This window comes from Protopterus annectens, chromosome 8.part0 (genome assembly GCF_019279795.1).
Source record: "Protopterus annectens isolate FY-2018-M chromosome 8.part0, PAN1.0, whole genome shotgun sequence".
Classification (NCBI taxonomy): domain Eukaryota; kingdom Metazoa; phylum Chordata; order Ceratodontiformes; family Protopteridae; genus Protopterus; species Protopterus annectens.
This window is the reverse complement of record NC_056741.1, coordinates 421,114,667-421,131,966: the sequence shown is the minus strand read 5'-3', so window position 1 is coordinate 421,131,966 and position 17,300 is coordinate 421,114,667. Positions and strand designations below refer to the sequence as shown.

The 17,300-nt window shown below is 39.5% G+C and overlaps 1 protein-coding gene across 3 annotated transcripts in view; it reads right to left on the bottom strand.

The window, feature by feature from the left end:
- Positions 1-17,300, bottom strand: part of TDRKH (tudor and KH domain containing) — a 1,796,665-nt gene that overhangs the window by 627,712 nt on the left and 1,151,653 nt on the right. The window lies entirely within an intron of this gene.

Below are 17,300 nucleotides of genomic sequence, written 5' to 3'. Positions count from 1 at the left end.
CTCATATTTCAGTAACAAAAGAAGAGGAATGTGCAAGTAATACGGTACTATGCACCAAGGCAGCTAAGGTGCATGTGAAAATATGACTCTCAGCATGAATGAAGGAGTTAATGTAATTCAGACAAATGCTAATTATTTATTTAAATGTTTTCTGATCCATTTGGACCACTTTCAGGCCAGCACAGTGAGTAAAAAATACCTGAACATGTAAGCATAGAGTTAATACAAGACATACAATAAACAAGAACATTACCAACTTTTGCCTTGTTGACAATGTACAATCCATACATACTGAGAAAATTTACAAAACAGTGCAAATGCTAAATACAATCACACAGATGAAGACTCAATCTTAGTGCATTTACAGATAGTCGATTTTGTTGCATATATACCTGATGAATAAAATGAGATAGCTGAAAACATTACACACTTCTTAAAATAAGATCAGTTTTGAAAAAAAAGAAAAACGTGGATTGGGGATGGGGTGGAATTAACAGTGAAATAAACTGTGGGTATAGTTTAGAAAAGGGTGGTAAGGTAATATTTGGGGCATTCTGCAGTTTTCAAAATATTTTAATTCTAACTTGAATTCAAAATGTCTGAATTCTTTTCAGAGTGGAAAGAAGAGATTCCCAAAGTTCTGGGGAAATGAAAGAAGCTGTGTTTCATATGAAGGTTTTCCTATGATGTTTGGAATGAAAGTTCTTAGTGTGGAGCTGATCACAGTTGACAAAAACAGAATCTCAGTTTTACACAGCCAGATAAAAAGAGGAGAGATGCCACTTTCAACAGTTTAAAAACAAGGGAACTAGCAAGTAAATGGCTTCTCCACTTTACAAGCAGTCATTTTCCTCAGGATAGAATAAGTCAGTGATGTTCTCTTTCAGTGAAAGGTTAATAATCTTGAAAATATGGATATAAACTGTTTGTCAGGTTGTAAAGTTCTCCTTCGATGCTGTGGTGATGAAAGTGAGGGTGTATGGTTGTTGTCCCTGAAGGATATCTTTACCAGTGTTCACCTGGTTTATGATGACAGAAAATGGAATACTTCTGTAAATCAGAAGAGTGGTTTGTGAATTTTAGCCTTTATCATAATGTTACACTAAAAGTGCAAATGTTGGTAAAGCCACACACTTGGATACTGGAAGAGGCTTGTAGTTTCTAGTATGCCATTGTTATTACATAAGATGTGGCAATGTCAGCAAGTACTGATAAGAGATTTTGTGTGTAAATGGGGTCCAAATATTACACTACTGTGTGTGTCTTTAGGGATTGGCTTCATATGTTCGAAATACCAGAACAACGAACCTCTGATCATTGAAGACCAGAGGATCGAAGTTCCAAAATATCGAACCTTGTGAATGGACATCGATGTACAGTGCAGAACGGGAACTTTCTCATTAGCTTCACTGTAGTGTGATCTCAGAGTTAGTATATTTAAGTAGCAGGGGGTGTTGTGGGGGGTGCAAGCAGGCTTGCCCCTCTGCAGAACCGTGAAATCATAAGTTTTCACTTTTTAATTTTTTTTTGTCATTGGTTTGATATTTCACAACTTCTATATTCCGGTCTTCGATAATCAGAGTTTCGATGTTCTGGAATTTCAAACATATGAAGTAGGTCCATCTTTAGTAGCAGGTGGATTTTTTGTATTAAGTTGGAAACTATCGTTAAGTATTTTTCTAACACTTTTTTATGCAGTGAATGCATGATTGATATAAAGATAACCAGCCCACCAGTTTAAAAGTATGAGGGGTAGCCGTGGAAGTTCAGTGGAAAATCAATTAAGATACAGAAGAGAAGTGGCAACAAAAGAAATCCTTGATGTGCATCTTTTGAGAGAGAAGCACTATTTCTTTTTTTTTTTAAAAAACTATTTCTTCAAGTGAACCCTGTGGTTCTTTAAAAAACACGATGCTGACTACATCATCCATCCCTGGTGCTTTGTCAGAATTTAACCTAATCTGCCATAGTGCTTCTTTTTGTTCTAACTCTGAATTAAAATCCACACCCCTTATATGAAGTGTTCCCTGTTCCAGAACTGAAAACAGGAGTTTATTATAGTTAGGGCACTTCAAAATGCGTTTAAAAAGTGCATTTCTACCATCCTTCTTTTTTATGCTATAGTAGTGCTCTTTGATCCTGGCACATTGAATCTGGGTGGTCATCCTGATATAGGATCAGGGAGCACTATAGCATAAAAAAGGATGGTAGAAATGCGTTTTTTAAACACACTTTGAAGTGTCCTAACTATAATAAGTTCCTGTTTTCAGTTCTGGAAAGTACAGTTTTGTACCTACCATAAATGTAGATGTTCGAGGATTCCATTGCTGCAGTCCTGACTATTGGGTATAGTCCGCGTCCAGTCGGCCCGAATACCAGAGTATAAGGCTGACGTCGGTCAGGGCGCATTAGACTGACGTCAGTACGTCAGGGTACTAATGCGCATGACCGACGTCATATCCTCAGTCTTTTCTTGCCCCAGATGTCAGAAGACCCTAAAAAGACAAGTCCCAAAAACCTGCACCAAAAACATGTACAATATATACAACAATATATACAAAAATATAAGCATGTAAACTCACCTACACAACCACCCCTAAATACAGAGGGGAAGGAGGGAGGGTAAATTGGACTGCAGCAATGGAATCCTCGAACATCTACATTTATGGTAGGTACAAAACTGTACTATGTTCTTCGCCTTCCATTGCTGCAGTCCTGACTATTGGGTAGAATCCCAAAGCAGAGGTAAGGGAGGCTGGCAAATCATAAAGAAGTAGGAGCTGACAACATGCCTTGCAAAACAGCTGTGGCAAAACCAGCCCTAGACTTAGAGTAGATAGGAAGGTGATAATGCTTGGAGAAAGTATGCACTGAACTCCAAGTAGCTGCTTCCAAAATATCCTTAGTTGCCACCCCTTAGAAATGCTGTTGAAGTGGCAGTAGCCCTAGTGGAATGAGGCCTAATCCCAGCTGGAATCTCCTTGCCATGATGGGAATAACAAAATGCAATGCAAAAGCCAATCCACCTAGAAATAGTTTGTTTTGACACAGGCTTGCCCTGTGAACTCAAAGCAAAAGAAACAAACAACTGCTGAGACTGCCTAAAATCCTTAGTCCTGCTTAAATAATAACGCAATTGCCTGTGTACATCTAAAGTGTGCAAAATCTTTTCCCCTTTATTTTGAGGGTCTGCAAAAAACGTAGGCAAATGAATAGTTTGGTTTAAAGCCACACTAGAAACCACCTTAGGCATAAAAGAAGGATTAGTATGTAATGATACCCTATCCTTATGGAAAATCAAAAAGGGCTCTACTGCCATAAGGGCCTGCAACTCAGACACCCTTCTTGCAGAAGTAATAGCCAACAGAAAAGCAGTCTTCCATGACAAGTATTTCAATTCAGCAGTAGCTGCAGGCTCAAAAGGTTGTAGAGTAAGTTTTTCCAACACAAAATTGAGATCCCAAGCAGGAGTAGGAGCTCTACGTGGGGGTCTTATATTCTTTGCCCCTCTAAGAAACTGCTTGAACAAAGGATGCGAAAACAAAGGTGGGTCACAATCATAGTGAGCTGAAATTGCTGCAGCATGAATCTTAATGGAAGAGAAGGACAAACCTTTGTCCAATAATTCAGTAAGATATTGAAGAGCCACACTCAAATTAGGCTCAGAAATCTCCAAATTCTTTGCTGTACTCCAAAATAAAAATCTCTTCCATTTTTCTGCGTACACTCTCCTTGTACTAGGTCTTCTAGCTTCCATAATCACATTTAAAACTTGTTGAGGAAGTTGAGACCTGCTGTGTTTCAACACAGAATATGCCAGGCTGTTAGATGAAGAGAGTGAAGCTTGACATTGAGCAGATGACCGTCCTTCTGAGATAACAAATGAGGAATCAGAGGTAAAGGCCATGGAGGCTTCTTTACCAGACTCCGTAGTAGTGGGTACCAGTGTTGCCGAGGCCAATCTGGAGCTATCAAAATCATCCTTGGCCTGTCTTGTCTGACCTTTAATAGTACCTTTGGAAGAAGAGGCAGAGGTGGAAAGGCATACACATGAAGGTTTTTCCAACTGAAAGACAGAGCATCCACTTTCCAAGCTGTGTGATGAAACCCCTTTGTGCAATACTTTGGCAGCTGGTGGTTTAGTGGAGAAGCGAACAGATCTATGTCTGGAGTTCCCCATGACACTGTCAGTTTCTGAAATACATGAAGATCCAGTTTCCACTCGTGGGGATCCATGATTTGTCTGCTTAACACATCTGCTAAGGAGTTCTGTGCTCCTGGCAGAAACCTTGCCTGAAGAGTTAGTTGCAGGCTTAGCGCAGTCTCCCATAAAATCATTGCTTGCCTGCATAGAGGATAAGAATGCGTTCCCCTTGCTTGTTGATGTACCACATGACAGTTGTGTTGTCTGTTAGAATCAACACCTGCCCTGGAAGAAGTAACTCCTTGAAAGCCATTAATGCAAACTGGACTGCTAACATCTCTTTCATGTTGATATGTAGATGCTGTAGTCTGGCAGGCCACTTGTCTTGTATCCACTTTCCATTTAGATGAGCTCCCCAAGCAATGTCCGAGGCATCTGTCGTTAAGATCTGACTTGCCTCTGGCCGGGTCACAGAGAGTCCCTTGTTTAGGTGACATTCCTGAGCCCACCACAAGAATTCTTTTTGAAGGCAAGGTATTATTTGAATGACAGTGTCCAAATCCTGGCAGTGCTGTGTCCATACATTTTGAGATACCATTGTAGCTTCCTCATATGCAGTTTGGCATTGGGAAGCACCAGAATACAAGATGCCATGAACCCTAATGCTTGAAGGACTGTCCTTGCAGTCAGCACGGACTGATGAGATAGTTGATGGAAGTAAAGTGACAGACTCTTTTGTTTGTCCGGGGTTAAAAAGGCCATCTGGGCTGCTGTATTCAGTCTCACACCCAGAAAGCACATGTCTTGAGAGGGTACTAGACTGGACTTTATTTCGATCACAGAATACCCTAGGCATCTTAGCACTGCTATAACATATTCCAGATGCTGTAGAAGGTCTTCCTTTTCTTGAGCCAGAATCAGGCAGTCGTCCAAGTAAGGATAGATTTGAATTCCTTGAAGCCTGAAGTAAGCTATCACTGGAGCCAGAACCTTTGTGAATACTCTGGGCAGTAGATAAGCCAAAGGGCAATGCAGAGAACTGATAATGAGAATTTCCAGCTCGAAACCGCAGATACTTCCTGCAACTTAGCCTTATAGGCACATGAAGGTAAGCTTCCTTGAGATCTAAAGTTACCATCCAGTGATCTTTGCCCAGCAGAGGTAAAAGCTGTTGTAACGTCAACATCTTGAACTTGGGAATGTCCAAAAACGTGTTGAGGAGAGATAAATCCAAAATTGGTCTCCACGTGTTCCCCTTCTTTGGTACAAGGAACAGGCGAGAATAAAATCCTAGGCCCCTTTCTGATACAGGGACTGGCTGAATGGCCCCTATGTGAAGTAACTGAGAAACTTGCTTGTGAGCCTCTTTTCTTTGTGGAGGAGGAACGTCTGGCATGCCTTTGAAAGGGGCATTGTATGGAAATAAAATCTGTAACCGTGGTGAATGATATCCAACACCCATTTGTCTTGAGTAATTAAATCCCAATTTTCTTTGAAAAGAGACAGTCTTCCTCCCAAAGGAGCTGCCAAACGTGAATCTGCTGGCAGCTGAAAAGACAGGTCATTGGGTCTGTTTACGAAAGGACTGACCCCTGCCCTCACCAGAAGTCTGAGCAGGTGGACTCCTGTTCTAGGCCTAAAAGAACCTTGAGCCCTGCCCCTACCACGTCTAGACCTACCCCTAGACTGGGAATCATAAGCCGGATATGTCCACCCCTTAGCAGGCCAATTTCTACTAAACTTTGGTGGCTGCACCTGCAAAAAATCTTTAACAGTTTGCATAGACTTAGCTTTGTCCTCCATTTTCTTTAAAACTGCTTCCACAGGCGATCCAAACAACACATCAGACTGTAAAGGAGCATCCAAAATCCTTGTCTTAACATGCTCAGCTAAATTCTGATCCTTCAACCAGGCATGCCTGCGAAGAACAGAACTGGTAGCAGCCACCCTAGAGGAGGCCTGTACAGCATCAAAACCACATTGCAAAGAATGCTTACCCACTTGTTCAGACACGTGAACCAAATCCAGCAACTCTTTACACTCAATACCTTCCGCCAAAGCATCCACCTTAGATTTCAATTGTGAAAGGAGATAATTCTGATATTTTAGCATGTGAAACTGACAATTCAATGCTCTCATGGCTAGAGTGGAAGAAGTATACACTTTCTTTCCCCACCTATCCAAAGCCCTTGCCTCTTTATCAGTGGGAACAGGATTTTTAACCACAGAAGCCTTTACACCCTTAGGCCCTTGAGAAATAGTTTCTGGGTCCGCCCTAGGACTCTTAAACAAATATTTATGAGCTTCGGGCACCCTATAATACCTATCAGGCTTAACAGGAGCAGGAGGCAAAGAGTCAGGGTTCAGGGAAGCCTCTGCAAAAACATCTTCCACCACATTCAACACAGGAGGAATAGCTAAAGGCCTATGCTGGGGTAAAACAAGAATTCCCTAAGCCTTTTCCTGAATCAGAGTAATCCTGGCCTTCCCATTTAAAGTGCTCCCTCATGGAATGCAGAGTCTCTGAAAATGAGAAATCCTCAGGCGGAGAAGCTGTAGGAGTGGAATCATCCACATCAGAATCAGAATAAGTAGGATACTCCTGCATATCTTCCACAGAAGATTCTGAAGCCTCTGAACACTGTTCAAAACTATCAAACTCGGTTCCACCCTAGGCCTCTTATCAGGCGGGGCATAGAACCCCTAATCATAGTAATCAAATCTTCTGCCATTTTAAGCATATGTTTCTTAGGTACAGAACCCGAAATGCTAGGAGAAGCCCCACTGAAGCTGAACTAGGCCTACCTCTCAAAGAAGATTTGGCAACAGAAGGAGAGGCTCTAACTACCTTGGGAAGAGAGGGAAGAACAGTCACCTGAGAAGCCCCCTCAGCCTGGCCTACCTCCTGAGAAGGCACATCCTGTAATAGTATAGTTTCTGCCTGGGACTCCATGGAAACTCCTGGCAAAACCTCCGGCTCCACTGAGCCTTCTAAAGAACCGACGTCCGGGACTGCCGGTTCATCAACCCTAGGCTTCACTGTTTTATCCTTGCGCTTCTTGAGGAAGCGGGCGCCGTGCATCCGACGGCATTTTATAATTGCAACGCTTCCCAAACACTAACCTGGCACAGTCTAACCTCCTCTTAATAGTGCGTTTGTTAAACCTAGCACAAGAGCGGCAACCAACAACGCTGTGCTCAGGCCCTAAACAAGGTATACACAAGGTATGATAATCCCTATGAGGTATCTGTTTCCCACAAGAAATACAGTTATTCACTTTTTCTGACATCCGGTAAAATACTGAGGCAAGAAAAACCAAAATGTTCCCCAACGGGGTACTTAGCCAACTCTGTTTCGGTCTGAAACTCCGGTTTCGGAAATATTTCAGAACGCCAACCTGCACTCGCAAAACTGCTTCTGCATCGGACCATGCGGCAAAAAAGACTGAGGATATGACGTCGGTCATGCGCATTAGTACCCTGACGTACTGACGTCAGTCTAATGCGCCCTGACCGACGTCAGCCTTATACTCTGGTATTCGGGCCGACTGGACGCGGACTATACCCAATAGTCAGGACTGCAGCAATGGAAGACGAAGAACATCAGGGAGCACTTCATATAAGGGGTGGGGTTTTAAGACGGAGTTAGAACAAAAATAGTTTTTAACAGAAGTGTACGTCTAATAATTGAGTTTGTGTTGTCACTTAATTGTGGGATGAAGAAGTACTTTCTATTGGCTTACAGATATTTTTAAACTGAAAGTTTTTTACTGCTGAATGTATTGTTTTCTGATTAAGTCTAATGACTAAAGCAGAAAATAAATTGTTTACACTAAAATTTTTGCCTCTTGTTCTCAGTCGAAGTTCCAGTTCTTGTGGCTTTCTTCCACTCTTCTCTAACCTTCTCTCACTTCTACCTTTCCTCCATCTGTACACCTTTTATACTGTACATAGGCAATAGCTATGGTGTATGCTACATTTTCATCCACTTACGTAACTTTAGTTTAAATAATATATATATATATTTTTTTTTTTTAGTTATTGCTGATTATTTTTTTGATTATGCAAAAAGGTCCATCAGAGCAGTAGAAGCAGTTTATTTTAGTTTTATAAAAGAAAACTGTATTTTAGTATTACACAAGTTCAAATGTTAATATAGATATAACACTATTGTTTTGATTATATTTTGTCTCGAATATTTTGTCTGTTCTTCCATTTGCGTTTCAGTGTTGGTATCCCGCGATTCGACTGTGGTGGATGGGGTTACATACTTACATATGCAAATTTTATGTTAATCAATACAAAGATTTTTGGTCAGTTGTACCTACTTTTCACAGGCCTTTGTCCAGATTTGTGATGTTTCCAGGTATGCCACCAGTTCTCTTATTCCCTTTACAATATTCAGTACTTCAGCTAAACCTAGCCAACAGCATTAAACTTAACAAGGCCTTACTATGTCTAAGAAATCCAGATCAGATCCTTTGTCTCAGCTCAAAAGAACTATTTCCTTAATTAGAACCACTCGACCTCCAACATTTCTGTCAGAATACTTTATAGAGAAGTTTTAACATCTGCCAACTCATTACATTTCTAAAAAATGCTCCACATTTTCTCTCTCTTTACCATCACACTTCCGGCATTGCTACCAGAGGGATAATTCTCTGAAGTCTACTCAAGCAAAAGTACCAAGATTTTGTTGCATACTTGGGAGCCATACAAATGTCCTCCCATTGTTCCTTTGTAAACTGCCTTTCCAATCTCTCTTCCCAATCTTTTCTAACCTCTTCTGTTTGATTCTTATGGTTATATCATGCAATATTGTATATGCCCTACTGATTATTTCTTTTTAAAAGCAGTTTCCGTGTAAACTCAACTAAAAACTCTAAAAGAGTTGGCCTTTCACTTAGCAGTCCCACATCCCTTTGTCTTTGCTTGTACATTGATATCAATCCATGGCATGTAAAGTGGTCTTCTAACCTGCAGTCCAAACGTCTATGTGGCCTCCACACTCTCTTTACTTTTCCCTCTATTTGTTCCCAATACCATGGTTCCTTTGACAGCTTTCTCCAGTAAATTCCAGCCCTCTTTTGCCTATTTTCTATAGCTCTACTTAACAGTCACCCCTACTGGAAAAAAATCTAATTTCTCCATTTCCATGTTGACTTAGTTCTTAGGATACTTTCTGCTACTTTATGAACATAACATTATGTATGGTTGATGTTACTTTTAAGGCTCTTTACTCAAAATCCTACTCTTCCTTTATTTTTCTAAATTTCACCCCTGTTTCATCATCATCCCTTTCCGCTGTGATTTACAACTTTCAGTTTTTATTACATATATGAGCCCTAACTGTGTAGCTCTAAAGTTTCCATTCAAATCAGGTCATCCTAAACCACCTTTATTCTATGGCGGGATCAACTTACTCGACTTAACTCTTTCCCTCTTCCCTTCCCAAATAAATTCCCTGAACTCTATTCATTATTGACCACAACTTCACCTTTGGTTAATAAAAAATATGCCTGACCTGTATATAAAACTAAAGGGACTAAAAATATTTTCACTGCTTGTATCTTACCATTCATATCCATAATCAAAAGCTTCCAGTTTCTAAGTTTTTAATCCATTTCCACATATCCTACCTGATATAACATAATCCTTTCTAATCCATACATGTAAATACTAAATCTTATTGTGTCCCCATAACAATAAGTATTGCTGAACCAATTCATGTGCGGGTACACAGTTTACAGCTTTAAGCCTTTGGTTCATACTTAACTTTATATCCTGAAAAGACTTGAAACTGTATCAAAATATTCCACAATACAGAAATGGCCTTTTTTTGTGGATTTATTAAGAACAAAATAATTGTGCGGTGTCTGCATGTCCTCCCTGCGGTTGATTGAGATTTAATGACGTGTGTGTGTGTCTTCTGTGAAGGTTGGGAGCCAGGCTGGCAACTCAACACCATAAAAACTTCACTGTCAATCAATCTGCAGACCGGTGATCCGCTGTGGCGACCCCTAACCAGGAAAAGCCGAAAGACACTGCTATTAACAAAATAAATGCACATTTTTTGATGATTGTTTCAGGTATGTCCTTAAATGGGTGAGTCTCCTATTTCATTTGCCAACTGCTCTAAACTTAAAGCAAGCAACAAAGGAGAAAATGGATACCCCTTGCCTGCTTCCTCTATTCAAGCGGAGCCTGTTGGAAAGTAACCTTTGCACATTAATCCTTTTCTCTGAACCGATAATGTGTACATTTCCACTGTCCTCATAAAATCCCAGCTGACTATCAAATTCTTTCTCTCTCCCATTCATGACCTACCAACAACAGCAGTACTTTGTGCATTCTGCTTGCCTCTGGATCAACACTGTTCTATTAATGTTGTAAAATAGTTGTCTCCCCTCCACAAAGCCATACTGATCAACATACATACATTTTGGCAACAACTTTGCCATTCTCTTTACTATAGACACATTTTACAATCAGGGTTTAAAACTGACATGTATCCAATATGAATTTGAAGGGTCTTTACCCAGTTTGGTTAAAATACAGCCACCATAGCTTTTCTGTAAAATGCTGGCATTTCCGCTCCTCTTAAAATACAGTTACGTTAAACCTTCCAGATCTTAATCACTTTCTTCCCTCCTAACTTCCAAGCTTCCACCTGTTCCTGGAAGCCTCCCTGTTAGCTGATTATACATCACATTTTTATCTCATCTCTTCCTATCTTAACTAGTAATTTTTGAGCTGCATAAGTAGCAGTGATACAATTTTCTGTGCTCTGGAGTTCCCAAAAAATAGTTTCTAAACTCATGTAAATTGTCTATATATTCCCTTATTTTCCATTAGCATTCTGCAGCTGTTCCTCTTCTTGCTTTATAAGATTCCTTTTATTCTACAGCACTTAACCGTTGCCAGTCCCTGTAAATAATTCATACTACTTGTCATATCTTATTTCTATCCTATTTTTAAACTCAATTTTTATTTCATCCCACTCACTGACTATCCCTTATGAAGAAATTTCTAAACTACCACCGAATCATTTTCTCTATCAACTCCTTAAATTCCTTTTTTAAGCAGGCAAGTAAGAAATGACAAGGTCTAACTTTTACTGCATTAACCTACACATTTTTCTTGGTTTTTAATTAGTGCATTTGGTGCATGATCTGAACTAGTTATTGGATTTAAAGCTTTCAATTAAATACCTATGTTCCTGTGAAATACAACTTCTATCCTGTCTAATCTGGCTATTGTATCTTGGGGATTAATATGTAAATTCTGTCAGAGTTCCTACTACTGAATTCAAATATTCTGTACCACATACTCTCATATATTAGATCAGAAATTAACACATTTGTTATATTTAACCCTTCCAAGCCCTTGATACATCTACACTACTGCAGACCAAGTTTCAGTTCCCACTTCTAAACAATATTCCCCTTCTGAAAGATGATTTGCTCTCAACTTTTCTTAAACACCATATGAACAGTTTTTGATGGAATATAAATACAAGCAAACATAATCCACTTCCCTTGCCAACAGCCTCTTACAACCACAAATTGATGAACCATAAAAAAAAACACAGAATTGATGGACATACTCCACCTAAAGAAATCCAAGTCACTGCGAGCCACGCGCTCTAGTGAGCCAAACCTCGCCACAAAAACAAATAGAACATGCTGGAGGGATAGATTCCTGTCACAGAGACTCCCCATGCTTTGGAACAAAATTCCAAATTACATCAGGCAGAGCCCCTCACTAACACTCTTCAAGAGAAACCTTGACGAGTGGATGGGTAACAGAAAATACACCCGTAGGATCTCTTAATTGGCTCTGCTTGACAGAGGATCAGTTAATAAATCAATGGGGTGGCGAAAGCCGACACACTGGCTAGGCTTATAAATGCCCTCTGGCAGATAGCCTAGTACCTACCTATGAACCTAAATCTTCCATTATTGCCTTTCCTCCTCTGTAATCACTACTGGAGCCCCTCTAGCAATCATTATTACACTCCTTTTCATTTGTCCCTGATATCTGCTGAATATCCCTCCTGAAACAGTTTCTTTGTCAAATTCATATGCTTATGTCTAACCTGTCCCTTGAAACATCTTTGTTATCTGCATTCTACATTTCTTAAAGTGATTTGTCACTTTCCTTCATGGTTGTTTTACTGCTGCAAAACCTCTTTCTGTGGATTAACATAACTGTTTCATGATCTGCAATTAATTTCACTTTTTTGTTGTTATTTTTCATTCTGTGAAGCTGCTCCTCCTTGTAATTTTCCACAGAAAGACCTCTGAATTTTGATGTTATGGAAGGTACACTACTAAAACAAAATAGAAACAAAAAAGAAATGGCTGCGGGTAAAACCAAGGTGCAAAAAAAACATAAACACAATGCACCAAGGTAACACACAATAACGTTTAATGAAAACAAAAAGTAAAAGACAGAGGTGAGCGCTTTCACAACAATAGTTGCTTCATCAGACAAAGATCAAGTGAATAGCACTGCTTAAATAGGTAAAAAAAACAATTATCTCATCAATTAATGATGTCATACACCAAAAGTTATTTAAAGAGACAGTTACTAAGTGAGCATAGTAATGGTATGAATAAGATATAAAATGCTGAATAAATACTGCATAAAATACATTTACATATGCATAAAATGTAATATAATAAAGGTAACAATAAAAATAAAAATGAACAATAAAAATTGTCAATGTTTAAGGCGTCTAGCTTTCAAGAATGGAATCAAAGAGGTGGTACCATTGAGGCCTGGGTATCTTTCTGCATTAAGTTTCAGTATCCATTTCTGTTCATGGCTCTCTGTAACATTTTCTATATCTCCACCTCTCAGATTTCTATATGTGTTGCAAGGCAAAGAATTTGAAGGAATGAGAAGAGTCTGTGCACATAACATGATTAGCAAGTGCATTTGTTTGCTTATTATTCCTAATGTCACGGATATGTTTTAAAATTCTATCTTTAAAAAGCCTATTAGTTTTGCCAAAGTAGAAGGCAGGACATTGCTGGCAAAAACAGAAGTAAACGACGTCAGTAGTCTTGCAATCTGAATAAGTGTTGGAATGTAGTTTAAAATGTCTGGTTGGATGAATATATATGTTTTTACTGTAGATATATGGGCATCACTACATGATCTACATGGAAAAGTGCCGTGACGGGTGGAAATGCATGTAGTGTTGCATGGTTAACTGTTGCAAAGATACTGTTTAAGTGACCTATTGCTCCTAAAGCTAAAGCGTGGAGTATTGGCAATTGTGGCATTAAGGTTAGGGACCTCTTGTAACAGATGCCAATGTCTCCTAATAACATCAGTGTATTGGTTAATGTTACTAGCAAATTGGAACACAACTCTAAAATCATTACTAGTCGGAATGACATTGTTATCAGCAGAATCATTCCTAGTAGACTGAAAGTATGGTCTACATCTGGTATGTCTCATTTGCCAAGCATTGGAAGTAGTCTTATCAATGTCAGTATCATGGTAACCCCTTTCCAGAAAATCAGATTTTAAACTGTTAAGTGCAATCTCTGCATCCTCATCTTTATCATGTAGTCTTAAGGTCCTAAAGACTTGGCCTTTAAGTACATTCTTAGGTATACGTCTAGGGTGCATGCTGGATTTATGTAAAAGTGTATTCTTTCTGGTCAGTTTAAAATAAATAGTACTATTTAACTGATTTAAACTAGACCTAGTAATGTGTACATCAAGAAAGTTGATGTCAGTGGCAGAGATCTGGTGAGAATATCTCAAAAAATCAGTGGTGGTGTGTAGGTATTGTAAAAATGAGGTAAAGTCCGAACCATTACCTTTCTATAACATGAAGACATCGTCTACAAAACGTACATACCATAGTACTTGTCCTAAGAAAGGATTCTTGTCAGATAGAATGTTAACTTCTTCCCAGCAAACCAAGGCAAGGCTGGCGTAGCTGTTGGCACAGGGAGTCCCCATGGCTACGCCAACCTTCTGTAAATAAAACTGTTCTTGGAACGTAACAATGTTATTTTCCAAGATAATTTCTAGTAAACTGCAAATCAATTGAATTTTGGTATTATTAAAACACTTGTTAACTGTCAGAAACTCTCTTGTCATTTCAATGCCCCATGTATTGGGTATGCTGGTGAATAGTGATTCTATATCCATGGTAACCAAGACAAAATCTAAATCCGTATCAATACTATCCATTCTGTTATGTAACCTTGTTAAGAACATCTTGGTATCCCTTAGTATAGTATGACAATTTTCTAAAAGGCCATGTAGGCTGCCTTCAACATATATAGAAAGGGGTTCAGTGCACCAGCCAGCCCCTGAGACTATGACCAAAATTCAATTGAATCCTTTCTTAGGACAAGTACTATGGTACACTAATGCTGGTGAACAGTGATGCATATAAAGCATTTGATAGGATCAGATGGAATTTCGAGAGTAGGGCAAATGTAGTATTTGCATTCCCTGACAGCAAAAAGGGCTAATAAGACAGATAAAGTGGTCAGAGGTAAGCATCAAGTGGTGAGGGCTCCTCTCTGAAAAGCTGCATTTAACAGACAAACCAGGCAGGGATGGTTCCTCTCTCCATCTCTATTATCTGTATTATATATTTAAAGCCATTAGGATTCACAATTTCAAGGACAAACCAGTGTGGTAGTATAAAAAAATTAGTAATATCTGCAAATAAGGCTATGGACTTATTAAAACAAGGAAAGAAAATGTTAATGTTGTGAAACGTTTTGAGACGGTTTCAGTTTTTCAGAATAAAAAATAAATGAAGATCAAACAAAATATATGGAGGAAAATAATATACCCACTTACGAATTTGTTCAGTAATACCCACACTTATGGAGACATAAGATGAAGTATTTAGGCGTTTTGTTTCTATGAGCAAACAACACAGGAGTGGCAAGTACTTTGTTTTACTATTTTTACTTGTGTGTGTGTGTGTGTGTGTGTGTGTGTGTGTGTGTGTGTGTGTGTGTGTGTGTGTGTGTGTCTGTCTGTCTCACCTAGACTAAGGCTACAAAAGGACCACATGTATCAGCTGCTGTTCATTTATTTATTTAAATCTGTTACACCACGGTAATGTACTAAGTGTATATGAGAAAAGACTAAACAGAAGATAATAAAAAAATTAAAAAACAAAGCTCTTGGTTATGGATGTCGATAGCAAGACAAAGGCAAGTGCTTGTCTCTTTAGTGTTAGATACAGCTTAGGCATATTTTTATTAACTGGAGAAAAAGGTATTGATTACAAAGAGCTAAAGAATTTATCTGGAAGGAAGATGGCAAGAGTTAACTGGGATAAGGTGATTCTTTCCATTCAACAAGGTCCTAGAGCTACTTGAAGGGGTACTTGAAAGCTATGCAGTAAGACCCATACACGCAACTCAATCAGAAGGTTACAAATCAAAGTAGAAAAAGGATGATGATGAAACGGGGAGGGGGGGGTCTACAAATGGAGAGAGAGACTAGGAATTTAGATACAAGTCCTTAAGGAGAACAATAACAACCATACAGAATACTTCAAAAAGAATTCTAAGAACTATGTCACTGCAGGAATACAGAAAAGGGATTTTAACAAAAATCTCACTAGTCTTGTATGTAAAACAGCGGAAAGAACCATCATGGAGATGATCAATAAAGATATAGTAAACCTCCAAACACTGGACCCAACCTGTTTGGTTTTGTTAAGGGCAGATCATGCCTACTCAACCAGGTGGACTTTTTTGAGAATGTCACCAAAGCAATGGATGAGGGCAAAACCGTTTACACTGCCTACCTTGACCTGGTCAAGGCATTTGACACAATACCCCACACGGGCACTGTTGACAAACTCAAGAGGTTACATGCAAACCCATATGTCACCTGGTGGATAGCCAACTGTCTCACAAACAGAACCTAGGAATTTAGAATCGGGGAGTCCACCTCTACAAAGAGGCCAGTCACAAGTGGTGTCCCTCAGGGATCAGTCTTTGGACTGCTCCTTTTTGGCATTTACTTCTCAGAAGTAAAGGCCAATGTCAGTAGTCTGACTGACTAAATTTGCAGACACAAATGTTCTCCAGGAGGGGCTGACACAGACAAACAACTAGTGTCAGAGACATGGACTAAAACTAAATGCCAAGAAATGCATAACAGTATCCTTTGGGAAGTCATCCACCACCACTGGTAACTATCATATTGACAACACACCCCTTAAAGTTGACCCAGTAGTCAGGGGACTTAGGGACACACAGATAGTAATCTAGCCTTTGATCATCATGTGTCTACAGTGGTGAGGAAATCATTCTGTGTTGCACAACTCAAAGAAAGTCACTGTTCCACAGTATCTGGCATTCATCAGACCTACAATTGAGTACAATGCCCCCTTTGGTATGTACCTAACCAGGCATATCCAACAACTGGAATGTCCATAGAGGTTCCTCACTAAAAGAATACATGGCATAAGTAATATGTCCTATGCAGACCACCTCAAGGCCCTATCCCTGTATTCTGTCTCCTACAGGCTTTTGAGGGAAGATCTATGCCTGGCATGCAGGACATTGTCAAACCCCCCCTCCTGCATATCCTCAAAACAAAGAGCACCAGAATTACCCATTCTAAAGACTTGAACCTTGCCTGCAATATAAATAAGACCTGCTGGAGAAAGAGAGCTATGTATCCCAGATAATACCACATCTAAGGAACAGGCATCCCATCCATGTGAAGCAGAGTTCCTCCCTAACCCAATTCCAAGTGCAACTTCGACAACTGGATGGGAAACCAGAAATTCATCCCTGGTTTGGCACCTATGTCTCTAACAGACACAGGTAATCATCTCCCAGGCCCATGCTTACACTTATCATGGGTATCAGAACTTGTCAGAGATGTGGGATACATAGCTAGGCTTAAAAAGGCCCTTGTGGTTCTTAGCCTAGAAAACACCTATGAACCTATGGGATGTCTGTAAGTACAGGCATAAAATAGGCAAAAGGGAGCCTGAATTAACTGGAGGAAATCGGCAAAGAGGACAAGTTATTGAGGGTAGATAACTCATCAGGAAAAAGTAAGACAGGGATAAAGCTAAACAGGAGTTTGAGTTGCAGGTTACAGACTGCCTTCCCTGAAAGGGGCTGTTAACAGAATACAG